Genomic DNA, 8,114 nt, shown 5'->3' with positions numbered 1-8,114 from the left:
TCGACTTACTAGCTAGACAACTCAACAACCAGCTCTTATAAGTTGTAAGTCCTACGAACTTTAGCTACAATGCTATAGAGAAAGCTAGCGCACTGCATTTTGTATCTGAAAACTTATTATTTCAGTACGTTCAATTGAATTTATAGCATTCAAATGTATCCCTATTACTATCAGTTTCTAATTAACACTTTCACATTGGGGATATGATAGGGATGTAAATTGGCTCTATTCCAATTGACTTCAACTCATGTCTCGTCTCGTTTGAGCTCATCTTTAAAAGAAAAAGAAAAATATTAAAAGAAAACACATTAATTACAAGGACAGACCTCAAAGTATCTAATCATCTGCTGCCTACAAGTATCAACTCTACATACTATTTATCCGTTCTGCACCACCTTGAAACATGAAAACGTAAACACTACCATATATGTATAAATCAGCAAGTAGTACGATCACTAATCAAAGAGGGAATGTTAACCATCACAGTTACTGTCATTTTGAATTGGTTTAAGTACTACGCTGTAAAAGGAAGAGTAACATCTTCATATTAATGTCATACCAACAGCTAGTTAAAAGCGTGCATGTATAAAACCATAACACTATCAAACATAAGACATAATAAAACTATAACACTATCAAACATAAGACATAAGGCCTCGTTTGGTTGCTGAAAAGAAAATTGATTTCTTGGTCTTTCCCATGAGCAGGGGAGAGTAAATTTTCCACTAATTTCCCTACCAATTTGAGCCGCCAGGAATCTATGTCATCTCTTCGGTCCTCGTACCGGTTCGTAGGTGAGGGATCCGTAATTACCGATAACATCTTTGACCTTCAGTTTCCCCGGGAGACCGTTAAAGAATAGCAATCCTTTGCCGCGGGGTGATCTATGCTTTGTCGCGGCCTGATCACCCCGGATCATCGCCACTCCCATTGGAGTTGGATTCTTCATCATGAGCATGTGGCCAGCTACAAACGTCTTCAGGCGCCAGAGTGTCGGTAGCCCCGAGATCGCGTTGTTGGATGAGACACAATCGACCACGATGAACTCTGTTTTGATGGTCGAGTAGTTTGGACCTTCTCCCACCGTGATTGATAGATAATTAGATCCTAGTAGTTGAACGATATCCCCAGAGAAACTTATCAGGGGCTCATTGTCCTGTGATAGCTTGGATCGTCCCTGATTCAGGGCCTTATATACATCACGAAACAGTACACTAACAGCGGTGCCGGTATCTATGAGTACTCGGGAAGTAATGTAGTGGTCTATTTGGAGCGTGATGAGGAAAGGGTCGTCATAAGGCATTTTGAGGTTCCCTTCCTCTTCCTCCAGAAAAGTGATCGACTTCCATCCAGTCACATTTCCCTCCCGGGGGGTGTTGTGGAAATTGAAAACCTCATGGTGGCCGAAACTCGTGCCCCGCTTCCTCATTTGGGGTTGTAAATCCTTTGGTCCTCCACCATGGATTGTGAGAATCCGGCCATACACGTCGATAGCTTTTATCTCCTTAGCGGGCAGGTACCGCTGAAGTTTGCCTTTTTGAATGAGCGACTCGATCGTATTTTTTTAGAGCCATGCAAAGGTTGGTCTGGCGCCCGGCCTCTTCGTGATAGGTACAGAACCTACCGGTATCTTGCTGTGTAAGCTTGCTCTTTGGGAACTTACGAGTGGTCTGGGTATTTCGTCCATGTTCTTGTTCCAGATGGTCTCGTATGAGGTGGTGAGGAGGGTGAATACCTCGTGCCTGGGTGGGGGTGGTGTTTTTGGGTATTGTTGTGATCTCTCTTCTTGATGGGATTGAGTGCTAGTATAGTTGCTAGATTTGGATGAAGATTCCTTACCCCTCTTGTTTGTAGGATAGGGTGATCGCCAGCCATCCTGGGTCCACTCCCTCTTCTTGGGCTCATCCCTGGCCACCAGGACCGGATTGGTGGTTTTTCTCCTTTCTTGCTTGACGTTATCCCTATATGTTTCAAACTCGACCTAGGTGTGCCTGATGTTTGTAGCTATTAGCTAGTCGTAGCTGGCCAGGGGGTGATGATTAATCCCGTAGAGGAAGTCTCCAGGTCTTAAACCCCTCCTGAAAGCCAATTCCGCCAATTCTTTGTTTAGATCCCGGCACTTGGCGGTAGCCGCTTGCCATCTGTTATCAAAAGACTTCAACATTTCATTCTCCCCCTGTTGTACTTTCAGTAATCTTGTTGGGGTGTTTATTCCATCGGTACATAGAATGAAACGAGCCACAAATTTGTCTGCGAGTTCCTTAAAATTTCCTACATAACCAGCTGGTAGCTCGTGGAACCAACTCAAAGCCTCACCGGACAATGTCTCCTGGAACATGTTGCAACAGAACTCATCTGTGTACCCCTTGGCACTTGTCTGCGAATGAAAGGCCTGCAAATGTTGATATAGGCCCCGATACCCGTGTAATTAATCTTGAGCGGTTTTCAAGCATTTGAACGTACTACGCCTCAGACTTCCTGGGTCGATCTTCGAAAGTTGTCAAAGGACGCCACATATCTCTGTTCTCGGCTGCCTCCACCTTTCTTGAAGGGCGCTCAGCGAATTACACATCTGTACGACTAGTGTCGTGTTTGCGTCGACTACCGGCGGCTCAAATTGTGGCGGCCTGGGTAGAGGTGGGGGTGGCATATGCCTCAGGCTTTTAAGGTACAGATCAATAGGTATATGAATGACCCGCTGACTGTAAAGGGGCCGGTACTAGTTGCACCTACCATTGTGGTTACTGGGGCGGCTGCTAACTCTGTTGCAGTGATTTGCAAAGCCCTAGCAAGAGCTTGAGTAAGAGCTTCGTTATGCTAGTGTCGTCTGTCCAACGTCCGAGCAAGCATAGTGTTCTCATCTTCTAACTCTTGTAGTCTTTGTTGCGAGAGGAGGTTGGTCTCTCTATCGATTCTCTGCTGTTCCCGGTCAATCTTGTTTTGCTCACGGAAGGTCGCAATCTCCTCTCTCATGGCTACCAACTCTAAAATCTGGGCCAGAGGGTCCGGGACGACTGGTGGGTTGTTTGCTCCTAGTGGGTCCAGGGATCCCAAGCCTTGCATTTCAATCCTGGTGCTCGGTGCCTCCGATGTCGAAATGCCGGGAGTGAATATTAATGCCCGGGCAACATTCCTACCCGCACTTGCCTCTTCGTTCGGCTCTACCATGATTACAAGCCCCTATCTGGCGCGCCAATGTTTCTGGTGGATTTCTCCGGGTACGTCACACAGAATGCTATACCACAGTTAGGTATCAATATAACCTTCGGGTCCCTGCCTGACATAATACACAATGTTAGAGGAATAAACCATACCGGACGGTTTATGCCTCTTCGATGCTCAAGGTTCTATATATATTTGGGCAGAATAATAGTAAAGGGAAGAAGTTATCTGTCGGTGGTTGTGTTAATCTCTTATATTTGAGCATGGGAAAGGAGTTTCCCATTTCTTGGATGTGGGACGCAGCCTGTCCCTTTGTAGTTATATCAGCTTCTGGTGTGTAATTAGATGGGCTGTTCTGGCCAGGTCTGAGGCCCTTGGCGCTCGGGGAGTCGCCACTGATGAGCACCATCATGGTGGGTTGTGAACCTGGCCCATGGTATGGTAATTGGGTGCTCTTACGAGCCCTACCTGATAGTGCCAAAACCTTATGGTGATCAAATATCTATCAGTATGCACATATACATTTAAGGGCTCACCACTGTGATCACCTCATCAAGTCTATAAGGCTTGATAACGCTGGAGAGTTTACATCAAAAGAATTTGATGATTATTGTATGTCTAATGGGATCGATGATTATACACATTTATATGCGTCTAATTGTATCTAAAACACTAGAAATAAGCCAATCCCCTTGTTAATTATTATGTAATTAATCTATTTTTATTTATTTCGTAGAAAATAAGCAGAGTTACGGAAATCGTGAGAAAATGAGGCGAAATTGGAGCTAAAGGGAATTATCGACAAAAGGACGAAAAAGTCAACATTAGTCAACCATGATCAACTTGAGCGAGGAGATAGAAGTCTATCACCCTAAAATAATTTGGACAGATGTGCCTCAAGATCGGAGCAAAAGAGAGAGAAAAGAAAATATACAGAATAATAGTGAGAGGGATTAATTAAACAATGTTCAATTAATTAAACAAATGTTTAATTAATTAGACAATTGTTTAATTATAGAAGGAGGCACGTGGGCTGTGCAAACAGAATGAAGAGAATCAGCTCCACCAATGAGCATGTGACACACAGCAACACAAGGTTAATTAAGGTTGCAGCCAACACAGCACGTGATCAAATTCTCCTACATTATTCAATCAATCTGGTTTTGACATGTGGCAGTCCATAAGTCCAAAAACCCTATTCTTCTCTCTTCCTTCGTGATAGCCGAGAGCATATATATAGATACACAATTCCGCCGCAGAGGGAGATCCCATTCCAATTTTTTTTCTTTTTCTTTTGAGCCGCACCAAACCACCACATAACTCTCTTTCTCCATTTTTCTTCCCACCTCACCAAAATCCATCCCACCTCACCAAAATCTCTTCCTTCTCATCTTTTCTTCACCTCACCAAGATTTTCTTCACCTCACCAATTTCTTCTTCACCAAGATCTACCTCACTAAAATTCCATCTTCTTATCAGTTCCACAAATTTCAAAGAGGAAGCCCAAGCATCAAGAATTTCATTACCATTAAATTTGGGTAAAAGTGGGGAGTCATAAATCAAGGCTAGTCATAATTGCTTTATAGCAATTTGTGGCTTGTTCTTGTTACTTCTACTTCTCTTCACTTTGTTCCTCTTAAAATTATGTATATTGATGGGTAGTGAGTAGATTTGTTGTTGGGGGTTAGGGTTGTGTGCCCTAGCCCAAATTTTATGTAAAGGATGCCTATTTAAATGTCATGATGCAATTTTCATATGATGGATGCTTATATCAATTTTTGTTGGGTTAAAATGCATGTCTAGGAGCCTAGTCAACTCCAGAGTGTGTATTTTGAGCATGTCTAGGATGGAATTAGAGGCTTGACCCCCTCTAATTCCTAAGCTAGAAACCTTCAATTTCGTATTCGAGGGGTTATAAGCATGGTGATTTACACCCGTTGCATGATTGCGCGGGCGGGTCATTTAGTAGTCTAATTCCTCGATCTCTACGCCTCTTGATGTGAATTAGTGACCCTTGAACCGGCTCTAATTCATGTCAAGTGAGTTCCTACGGCCCTTGAACCGGAGTAGGAATACCATGAAAGGGAATTTCGGTCCTTGAGCCTTGAACCGCCTTGGATACGACTACCGCCAAAGTAGGAAATTTGCATCTACATTAGATTAGCTTCCGACACATGAGATTTGGGTGAAAGAACCTCCCTAGCACCCGACATTCCCATTATATTGTTCACGCTTTTCTAGTTTAATTTCCTTGCATTTTTATTAATCGCTTTACATTTTATTACTTTTTGTTAAGTTCAAATCCACTCTCAAACATTAAATCCATCGACTCATTTGTGTATACCCATCTTGAGGCTACAAGTTAGTGGCTTTGAATAGGCTTGGTGTGAGCTAAGCCGAGTATTGCCAAGGCTTGGTGCCTTGATTGTTTATAGTCTTATTTTACTTTTTATTTTTCTTGTGTGCTTTTAGTATCCTACCGCCAATTATCTTGGTTAGGTCCAACACCTAATCCCTGAGGTACGATAAACTAAGGTCCAATTACTTCCCTTACTTGACAGCGATTCGTACGCTTGCGAAGAGTTTATGAACCAAGTCAATGGTAAGTATAGTGGTAAGCCGTTGTAGTATAGTGGTAAGTATTCCCGCCTGTCACGCGGGTGACCCGGGTTCGATCCCCGGCAACGGCGCCATTGACTTGATACACATTTACACAAGCGTACGTATCATTGTCAAGATAGGGAAATATTATGCCCAAAGTTTATCGTACCACCGAGATTAGTGGCTAACCCACAATCCTTGGGTAATCGGAAATAAAGACACTTAGCAAACAACGAAAAGAAAAAGAAAATAAATAAAAATGTTAATCTAAGGCACCAAGCCTTAGCAATGCTCGGCTTTGATTTTCACCAAAGCCTAATCAAAACTAAGAGCCTAGTGAAAAATATTTACAATGAGTTGGAGTTCAATATTTTGAGAGTTGATTTTAGATTAACAAAATGTAATGAAATGTAAAGCAATTAATAAAAATGAAAATAAATTAATAAAAGTGTAAACAATATAAATGGGAATGTTGGGTGTTAGGGAGGTTCATTCACCCAAATTCTATGTGTCGGAAGCTAATATAATGTGGATGCAAATCCCTACTTTGGCGGTAGTCGTATCCAAGGCGGTTCAAGGCTCAAGGACCGAAATTCCCTTTCATGGTATTCCTACTCCGGTTCAAGGGCCGTAGGAACTCACTTGACATGAATTAGAGCCGGTTCAAGGGTCACTAATTCACATCAAGAGGCGTAGAGATCGAGGAATTAGACTACTAAAGGACCCGCCCGCGCAATCACGCAACATGTGTAAATCACCATGCTTATAACCCCTCGAATTCGAAATTGAAGGTTTCTAGCTTAGAAATTAGAGGGGGTCAAGCCTCTAACTCCATCCTAGACATGCTCAAAATACACACCCTAGAGTTGACTAGGCTCCTAGACATGCGTTTTAACCCAACAAAAATAGATATAAGCATCCATCATATGAAAATTGCATCATTACATTAAATTAAACATCTTTTACACAAAATTTGGGTTAGGGACACAACCCTAAACCCCAACAAGGAAATTACTCACAACTCATAATTATGAACATCAAAGATACAAAATTCAAAGAGAAAAGAAAAGAGAAGTGTAGGAGAAAATAAGGATAGCCACAATTAGCTAGAAAACCAACATGACTACTCTTGAATTATAACTCCTACCATTACCCAAATCTTGAATCTTGTAGAAGAGAAGGCTTTGATGAAGAATCCTTGAAGCTTTGGATGAGTAAATCCTTCAAATCTCAAAATAAAATAGAAAGAAAAGATGAAAAATGAAAACTAACAAAAATAGAAATGAAAAATGGAGGAAGAAGATGGGAGAAGAGAATGAGAGTAGCCCAAAGGCTGCCCCCTGTTTTAGTGTAGTGCGGCTGCCGCTGTAGGTATGTCGTTCTCCTCCTCCTCTCATAAATATATAGCAGATATATATATCACCATCTAAGGCTGAGATCGATTGGCCAAAGTGAAGGGAGTAGGGTTGCCACGTGTCAGTATGGGAGTGGACAAGAAGAAAGGAAGAAATGGTTTGGGCACGTGACGGCGGCAGACTTCTCAATTGAAACCAAAGCTTAATTAAGTGTAAAGCTTAATTAAACTAAGGTCTACTGCTGCATGTTAATGGCTGGAGGTATTAAATAATCAAGCTAATGATCAATTAATACAAAACCTTTTCTTTATTTTCTGTAATTTTCTTCTTCTTCTTTTCTATTTTTCTTTCTTCTCCACTTCCACAATCTCGAATATTTCCATATATATTGTCAAGGGACTAGTCAGGTTTCTCTCTCAAACTTGCATTGACCATGGTTGACCGTGTCGACAATTTCGTCTCCTCGTCGAAAACTCCGATTTGCTCCACTTTTGTACAATTTTCTCTCGTTTCCGCAACTCCGCTTATTTTCTACACAATAAATAAAAAAGAATTAATTATATAATAATTGACTCGAGGATTAGCTTAATTCTAGTATTTTAGATATAATTACACGTATAAAAATGCGTGTAATCAATCGATGTAGAGCATCCTATACCCCATGTGCATACACAAAGTGGTCTCGCAGAAGCTACCATCAAAGGGCTACAGATGGTGGCTAGGGCACTGGTTATGCACACCAACTTGCCTATATCTACCTGGGGTTATGCAATATTGCACGCAACTTTACTTATTCGTTTCAGACCCACTGCTAGCCAACCATTTTCTGCATACCAGTTGGTAACTGGATATGAGCCTAACATTTCACACTTACGCATATTTGGTTGTGCATTATATGTGCCTATTGCGCCCCACAGCGCACAAAAATGGGTCCTCAGAGATGATTAGGTATTTATGTTGGATACGAATCTCCAACAATTATCTACTATTTAGAAC

At 41.8% G+C, this 8,114-nt stretch overlaps 1 non-coding gene across 1 annotated transcript; it reads left to right on the top strand.

Annotated features, from left to right (window-relative positions):
• The first annotated feature begins 5,780 nt into the window (after window positions 1-5,780).
• Window positions 5,781-5,852, top strand: TRNAD-GUC. Its single transcript has one exon. It is a non-coding gene; the product is annotated as a tRNA-Asp (tRNA).
• The last annotated feature ends 2,262 nt before the right edge of the window (window positions 5,853-8,114 follow it).

Source organism: Rosa chinensis, chromosome 4 (genome assembly GCF_002994745.2).
Source record: "Rosa chinensis cultivar Old Blush chromosome 4, RchiOBHm-V2, whole genome shotgun sequence".
Lineage (NCBI taxonomy): Eukaryota > Viridiplantae > Streptophyta > Magnoliopsida > Rosales > Rosaceae > Rosa > Rosa chinensis.
The sequence above is the reverse complement of the archived record's forward strand: the minus strand, read 5'-3'. Positions and strand labels throughout refer to the sequence as shown.